Source organism: Culex quinquefasciatus, chromosome 3 (genome assembly GCF_015732765.1).
Source record: "Culex quinquefasciatus strain JHB chromosome 3, VPISU_Cqui_1.0_pri_paternal, whole genome shotgun sequence".
Lineage (NCBI taxonomy): Eukaryota > Metazoa > Arthropoda > Insecta > Diptera > Culicidae > Culex > Culex quinquefasciatus.
The window spans coordinates 92,093,734-92,102,728 of NC_051863.1; positions in this window are offsets into that span (position 1 = coordinate 92,093,734).

An 8,995-nucleotide genomic window follows, 5' to 3' on the forward strand; every position below is an offset into this window, starting at 1 on the left:
CATTTTCGTGAAATTATAGCTGTTCCGTGGCATCAAAGGCGCATCCAAAGGCTACCCAAATTCCTCCATCCAAGTTCAAGCAGTATCCGCACGGAGAACAGATGTTTATCATTGAACATACAACATTGAAAAACGTGTGTAAAAAATCAAACCAAAATACGTTGAAATGAGCTATGGTGTGCACCATCCGCCTATATAGCGCCACTTCCAAAATCATGATGGCCTACAGCAGCAGAACGTTGGACCATCTAATCACTGCATAAAACATTCCGAACGAACGACATCAGACCAATGTCTGACTGTCCTTCATCAGAGGGTTGCAATTTTACGCGCCAAAGAAGGTAAATAAAACGAAATCGGACATAACATGTGTAAAGGGACTATTTTAAGTTGTCGCTTGAGAAATCATTTTTGAATGAATTTTCTGTTTGTTTTCGGTAATGTTAATGCATTTTTGCATTATTTTTAGTTATCTGGAATTATACAGAAGTGAATTTTATATTTAAATGAGGTTAACATTTATTTTCTTTCGAAATTATTGAGCCTTTTTCATTGTTCAGTCAAGCGCCGCCAAGCGTATCCTGCACACTCTAATTTCTTTGATGCAAGATTGTATGCAACGCATTTTTTAGTGCAACAGTGTTTACACCCAAGTTAGAGCCTAGATGTACATCTGTTCACTGTGGTATCCGGAAGCGCTGGCGGTCCACCTACCGCTCCGCCTCCACCGTACCGTCCCGGCAGGCCAACAGGCAGAAGCGCCGGCGGTCCACCTCCAACGTACCATCCCGCTCCACCACATTCGTTTGGCAGCGCGAATCCACGACGATCTTCGCTGTTGAACTGGCCAGGACTGGAGTGCGATAATCTGCTTCCGTTGTTCCGATAGTTGTCCCTCCGCCTCCTCCACCACCTCCCCACGGTTGAATCCTCCTCGATAGCCTCCTCCTTGGCCACCTTCAGATCCACCACGGCCGCCACCACCGCCACGGCCGAAATTAGTACTGTTCCGTGGCATCAAAGGCGCATCCAAAGGCTACCCAAATTCCTCCATCCAAGTCCAAGCTGAAGACAACGACAAGAAAAACGGCGGATGTTAGGTTCCGCTGACCACACTGAACCTATCGGTTCTTCAGGTCGAATCAGATTGCAAACATGACATTCGTCGGGTAAAAACAAGGACAGCAACAAAAAGTTGCAGGGTGTATTTGGGAGGCCAGCAGCCCGTTGATCAATCGGTGGGATCAGGGTCGTAGACAGTAGTTTAGAAACGCTCTTTGAGGGTAACCGGCATCTTCATCGGAGATTGCGGTTCCTAATGTGGGCCACGTCATCGACGCCGAAAACCGTGCATCCGCAGCTGATGAACCTTAACTGTTCCGTGGAATCAACGGAACGTCATGAACAGGTTAGATTTAACGACTTGTGTAACCAGTGTCTTGTGAACCTTCGTGGTGAACGGACACTAGAGCTGCGGTATTTTTACTTCCTAAGCTCAGAGTTATTTTGAACAAAATTCACAGTCTTTTTAAAGACTACCTGAGTTACTTTCAAAATTCTAAACAGTCTTTTCAAGACTAACCCCACCTGAAATTGTGTTGTATTTTACAAACGAAGCCATCTTTTTAAGAGAAATGCGTCAAAACAAAGGTAAACGCAAATCTTCTGAAGATTTGGTCGTTACGTCGGTGAAGCGTTTGAACGCTAAGCCGGCTAACGGAAACAGAAAAAGAAAACAGCCTCATCCGAGGTCTGATTCTGATTCTGAAAGTGAGGCCAATCCTCCAATTCCATTGGCAAACAGTTTCGGTGTTTTATCCGAAACTGTTGACAAGGATCCTTCTCCTCGTACTGAGCCTTCTGCCGTCGAGAAACGAGTAAAGGCTCCGCCAATTGTAGTGACTTCCGTCTCCGATTTGGCCAGCTTTCGAACGCAACTGAAGAATTGCAAGGAAACTTGCAATTTGAAGGTTTCGTTCCAGCTTGGTCGAAGAGGAGAATGTCGCTTGTTGACGGAATCTTTACAAGATCACCAAACTTTTGTTGGTTATTTGAAAAACCACAAACACAATTTCTACACGTATGAGACCAAGAATGCTCGTCCATTCAAGGCAGTCCTGAAAGGTCTCTCCAACGACTTGTCGGTGGATGAGATCAAAAACGAACTTAAGGTGTTGCTTGGCTTTGCCCCATCCCAAGTTATACCAATGAAGAAAAATCAAACGGGAATATTTCTCGCTTTGGTTTGACTTCACAATTTTATATGATTCATTTCAACAGAAATGAAATCAACAATTTGAAACTTTTGGACAAAGTTCAGTTTTTGTTCCATGTACGGGTAAAAAAACGAAGTTGACTTTATAGCTGTCGGCCACCATTGCTAGTACCAACCACTAGTGTCTTCCTTTTTATCTACAAGGACTTCGCCGCCCTGGGCTCCTAAGTGTATGAAAGTATGGCACGGAGCGACGGCGCCGAATACCCATATTTACACAAAGAATTTTAGAGCGCCCACCGCGGGATTCGAACCGGCGACCTCTGTATTGTGAGTCCAGTGCGCGGTCCGATTGATCCATACGGGCAAGACTGTACGGGTTAAGTGGGAGCATTTTAAGAAACATGGCGGTAATGGTCAGAACCTGAACCAGTGCCGGCGTTGCCAGGCATTCGGTCACGGTACTGATCATTGCGCTATGGTTCCAAAATGCATGGTTTGCGGAGATTCTTCTCACGACAAGGACAATTGTCCCGTGAAAGAAGTCACCCAATTTAAATGTGCAAATTGTGGTGGAAATCACAAATCAAATTTCTGGGATTGCCCCATCAGAAAAAAAGGTTTTGGATTCTCGTGCTAAGCATCAGTCGAAATCCAAACCGAAATTTTCTCAAAGTCAGGTTGTACCTGCATCTTTAAATCAAACGTTCGTGCTGTCTCACTCGAACAATGCTAGAAATACCCCTACCGTGGAAAAGTTAGGTAACACTAATGGTATTTCTTATGCCAACGTCGTTTCGGGTTCGGGTTCATCCACGAATTTTAAATCCTCTACCAATCTTCAAATTGGGCAGGTACCTCAAATTTCATTTGAAAATGTTTCTGCTGGCAACGCTTTGGGATCTTCTGATCTCGGCGATGTTACGTTTGAAAAAATGACTTTTTTGCAAAACTCACTGTTTGGTTTGATTCAAACAATGAGTAATGCTACATTAGGGTGGTCCAAATCCGAACTTTTTTGGGGCTACCCCCTGAAATCAAAGATTGTCCCATCACTAGGCTAAATTCCAAATTTGAGCTCATTCTGACCACGGGAACCCATCCCTCCAATTGCTTAAAGTTTGTATGGGAAAAAACGTCAAAATGTATGGAGAAAAGCAACTGTTTTACTTTTTGACCTGTGGAGGGCGCCATAATTATCCGATTCTTACCATTTCTCAAATGTAGAACCTTCATTAAATTTAGAACAAGTTTTCCGAAGACACCATATTTTTAGGATTTTTTCCCGCGAAGTTATTAGTGCCCAAAACTGACCATTTTTGCGCGGCCAGCTGTAAGGGGCTACCTAACAACGATGTTTATTTCCAATTCGTATACGCACGTGCTCTCTCTCAGGTTCAAACTCTCTCACGAGTTTGCTTGCCTGCCTGGCTGCCTGCCTGCCTGCTTACCAACAAGCGCGCGCTGTTTCTCTGCTTGGACTTTTGTCGTCGTCGTCGTTTTCGTTTGCTATCCACTGCGCTGCGTTCTTGGCATGTTTATTATCATTTTCAACTAAAATAGCAGGTTTGTTTTGAGATATATTTACCATATAAATTCTTAGATTATGTAAAAAATAAAAAAAAATAATTAATTAATTAATTATCTGCTTTTGTTACAAGAAACACCATGAAGTTTGTTGAGATAAGGGAATTTCTTCAGATTTTTTAAAACTGAATCCAAATGAGTGGGAAAACAACGAAGAGTATCTTAAAGGAAGGCAGCAACTGAAAGATTTGAAAGTCGTTAACGATTGTGCAGAAAGAGGTGTTTCCTTAATCGAAAAATTTACAGGTAAACTGACAAAAAATGAAGAACAGTTACAATATTTGTTGCATGTGGTCGAAATTTCCAGAAAGCACAAAAAAAAAATTAGAGGGTATGAATGAAAATTTGCAGCAATGATTTGTATTGATTGTTAATAAAGTATATTTTTGTTTAAAAAAAAACTACCTAAAGGAGCGAGGGGTGGAAAAGATGGCGGCGGTGTGGAAGTTGTGGATTTCCGTCGCGATTTATCTTGCCGATTTCGAAGTGTTTTTGTAGTGCTCCGGGAAAGTGCATCTATACAATAATTAAGTGGCAGGCTAACCGATTTTTGTGAAAATGACGCGTGTTTCTGTTTTGAAAGTGGTTTTTGGTCCATTTTAAGTTTTTGTTGTCGTGTATCTAAGGAAGAAAAAAGCAGCCAAACGTCATTTCTGGCAGAGAGTTCGCTCTCGGAGAGCGTCACAGGAAGGAGAGTGTGTGTTCGATGAAGTGTTTTGGTTTGCCGATGACGCGACTCGACGTTGCTGTGCGGCGGAGAACAGTTTCCGGTTGGCGGGGGAGTCGGAGTGGCCGTCGCTTACTCTCCAAGGGCAAGGGTTCAGGTTCCTGAGTCGGGAGCAGGTGGAGGGGGTGCATGGTGAGAGAAGAGCGGTGACAGCACAAGCTGGTTGCTTGTGTGTGTATTTGTGTGAAGTGCAGATGGATTCTGCTGTTGCTTCATTTTTCGCGAGGTTTTCTGACAGACGTCATTTGAACTTTGAAGTGTAATTTTTGAAAATGGCAAAATCTACACATGCAGACTTTTGATATAACCTGCAGACTTTTTACAAACATTGGGTGAGCTCGTTTTATGGCGAGCTTGGGTTTGTGCGTGGTGGGTAGGGGAAGGAGGGTGGGTGTTGTGAGCGTTAAAACTTGTGTAGTGGATTTGTTCGAGCCCCAGAGAAAAAATATTGTGAAACTGATTGAGGCAACATGTTAGAGGAGCAGCGGTCAGTAGGTCGGATGGTGAATACACGGAGCAGTAAGGCCGACGACAAACGGATTTGTGCGGTGCTGCAGTCGTCGGGCGGTGTGGTCGGGTTGCACCTGATTTCGATGCTGCGGCGGCGGAGCAGTCTACAGTCTTCAAGACCCCGGTGAGCTCGTTCCTTGATGACATTTCAAGTGTGTGTGTGTGTGTGTGTGTTTTTTTTTTTTTTTTTTTACAAGGTCGGAATCTGCTATCAGACACCTGAGAATTCATTTCTCAGGTAGTGTGGGGTTGGGAAAACAAAAAGAGTTTTCCCGACCCACTAAACCAGTCCTTGAACGCCGTGCCCTTTTCCCCCCGGGACCACCTTTCGGTATAACTTCGGGGGGAGGCGTTGCATTTTCTGCACTAGTCTACTTACAGGATCCATGCCAGGTGCTAGAACCATTTCCTGTTCTACATACATATGAGTCCATGCGAGGGTTTAACCGCGCCCAAGAATCGCGTTGCTTTTGATCGGTTAGTCATATGCAGCCCTCTCCTTGGACCATCGAGACGTGTACCGATTTGGTAGAGCCAACCGTCATAACGTGCTCTCCTTCACAGCCACACTCGTGGGTTCCTAACTCCTGTGACCATCGAGACGTGTACCGATTTGGTAGAGCCGACCATCATAACGTGCTCTCCTTCACAGCCACACTCGTGGGTTTTCGACTAGGCTTCTAGTCGTTCCTCCTCTGGTCGTCTCTCCATTTCCGCTGGAGAGCCGAAGTGATCTGCGTCACCGCTCCGACGACCGCATTCCACTTGTCGATGTCGCTGCACATTCTTCGCACCACATTATCCGGGCTGGTGTCTGCTCCGATAATGGCCAGCATTTCGCTTCGCGCTGCCTCGAAGCGAGGGCAGCTGAACACCACGTGCTCCGGTGTTTCCTCGCAATCGACGCAGTCCGGACAGAGAGGAGACTCTGCATGTCCGAACCTGTGCAGGTACTTCCTGAAGCAGCCATGGCCCGACAGGATGTGTGTGTGTGTGTGTGTGTGTGTGTGTGTGTGTGTGTGTGTGTGTGTGTGTGTGTGTGTGTGTGTGTGTGTGTGTGTGTGTGTGTGTGTGTGTGTGTGTGTGTGTGTGTGTGTGTGTGTGTGTGTGTGTGTGTGTGTGTGTGTGTGTGTGTGTGTGTGTGTGTGTGTGTTGAAGAATGAATCATGAGTGTGAGAGTAAAACTATTTGCGAGTGAGAATTTTTTTTTGCGAGTTGATTTTCTCCTTTGCTGGAAATTCTACCCAATTTTGGGTTCTTTGTTATTTCTTATTTTTGCAGTACAGGCTGTTTTCATTATATTGATGCCATTCAAAAATGATTTCAAGTCTAATTTAAAAATCTTTCTCACTATAATGTTGAAGTCTGAAAAAAGTGTAAATTAGTTTATGTGTGTAAGAGAGTGTGAATGAGTTTTTTTTGTTCTTTTTTCAGCCCAATAAATATTCAAAACCGCGTAAAATCTCCAGAATCGGTCGATAAATCCAAATCACATCTCATTGAAAATCATCGTTATAGGGTCATCATTCGTTTTTGAATTTTTTGATTCGATTGTAAGCAGCGGGACCTCGCGGTTACTCTGCAACGTGTTTGACGGAGCCTTTTATTTGATATTTTATTCTTCATAAGTTCTTCTTTTATCATCGTTGATTAGAAGGCACGCCGCCGGTTTAGTTCGTTTAAGTTATTGCTTAAATTTCATTACAATCGGTTACGTGATTACCTGTTTTTTTCGTTTATATTCGTTGATCGTAATAGTTTATCCCAGCTGACAGTTTTAGTATTAACTCATCAAACTGTCGATTTTATTAAGAGTAAAGCGTCTTTTATTTACTATTTTTGAAATTTGCTCGCGTTATCTAAATTGTACAAACAGTAAAATATACTGACAAGTCCAGCCCATAGCACTACTGCTCGGTTGGCACGCGTTCGATTAAAACACTTTTAAATAATCAATTATTTATCTTTCCGCAGTCGGTTGCCTAAGATTTAAAATTTTCAACCGATAAACAAAATGCTCACCACTGGTCGTGGCCGGCGCCGGTATTGATCAGCATGATAGGGGCCTTTGAGAAGTTGCGAAGCGAGGAAAGATAGCACCCACTCATCTTCCACGGCTCGTGGATGTAACTTCTGGAGGTCCTGGTCAATAACGGAGTAGCAACTGCGGGTGGGCACCTATGCTTATGCTTATGCTTTAAAAAAAACTACCTAAAGGAGCAAAATTTGCATTACCTGAAGATATAATTGAACCATTATCATGTTTCTTTAGCATAACAACTGCTTGTAATGCTTGGAAAAACTAATAAACCCTATTCACCTGACATTTGCTGTAATTTTTTAAGTGAGCCTAAGCTGTCTTTTCTTTTAATTATTTTTCTTCAGTGCACTTTTTTTTTAAATTTTGACATAATCTAAGAATTTATATGCTAAATATATCTCAAAACAAACCTGCTATTTTAGTTGAAAATGATAATAAACATGCCAAGAACGCAGCGCAGCTATCCGAAAACGACGACGACGACAAAACTCCAAGCAGAGAAACAGCGCGCGCTTGTTGGTAAGCAGGCAGGCAGGCAGCCAGGCAGGCAAGCAAACTCGTGAGAGAGTTTGAACCTGAGAGAGAGCACGTGCGTGTACGAATTGGAATTAAACATCGTTGTTAGGTAGCCCCTTACAGCTGGCCGCGCAAAAATGGTCAGTTTTGGGCGCTAATAACTTCGCGGGAATAAATCCTAAAAATATGGTGTCTTCGGAAAACTTGTTCTAAATTTAATGAAGGTTCTACATTTGAGAAATGGTAAGAATCCGTTAATTATGGCGCCCTCCACAGGTCAAAAAGTAAAACAGTTGCTTTTCTCCATACATTTTGACGTTTTTTCCCATACAAACTTTAAGCGATTGGAGGGAGGGGTTCCCGTGGTCAGAATGAGCTCAAATTTGGAATTTAGCCTAGTGATGGGACAATCTTTGATTTCAGTGGGTAGCCCCAAAAAAGTCCGGATTTGGACCACCCTATGCTACATCCATGATGGAAGCTATCCAGATTGGATTAAAATTTGCGAATGATGTTGTTCTTACCCTGAAGTTTAATCATGGATCTAAGTAATTCCATCAATATTATGAATTTTAATGCTCGCTCTTTAAAAGCGAAAGAAAATGAATTTTTCAACTTTTTACGAGTTCATAACGTGCATGTTGCTGTTATAACCGAAACATTTTTAAAAACTGGCACTTATTTGAAAAGTGATCCAGATTATAAAGTTATAACTAATAACCGAATGGATCGAAATGGCAATAGTTGAAATAGTTATCCACCGTAGTATGACTTATAGCACGTTACGTGACTTTAAGTTAAAAGTTATTGAAAGTTTGGGCATTGAACTTGAAACTTCTTTTGAGAAAATTATGATTGCAGCTGCATATTTGCCTTTCCAATGCACTGGGGAAAATAAAAAATATTTCAAAGGGGATTTGAATAAACTTACTCGGCATAGATCTCGATTTTTGATCATCGGTGATTTTAATGCCAAACACCAATCTTGGAATAATTCAAAAGTAAATTCCAATGGTAAAATTCTATTCAGAGATTGCACTTCTGGTCTTTATTCGGTTTTATATCCGAATGGGCCAACTTGCTTTTCTTCTGTTAGAAATCCATCAACAATTGATTTAGTTTTGACAAATCAAAGTCAGTATTGTGGTCCTTTAGTGACTCATGCTGATTTTGATTCTGATCATCTTCCAGTAACTTTTTCACTTTCTCATGAAGCAGTTACCAGACCCAATAGTTCTGTGTTTAGTTACCACAAAGCTAATTGGGACAGGTATCAGCATCATATTGAGAACAATTTAAATCATGATTTTGTTTTAGAAACCAAAGCTGATTTTGATTCAGCCTTGGAATCTTTAACCAATGCAATTTTGGATGCTAGGAATATTGCTATTCCTAAAGT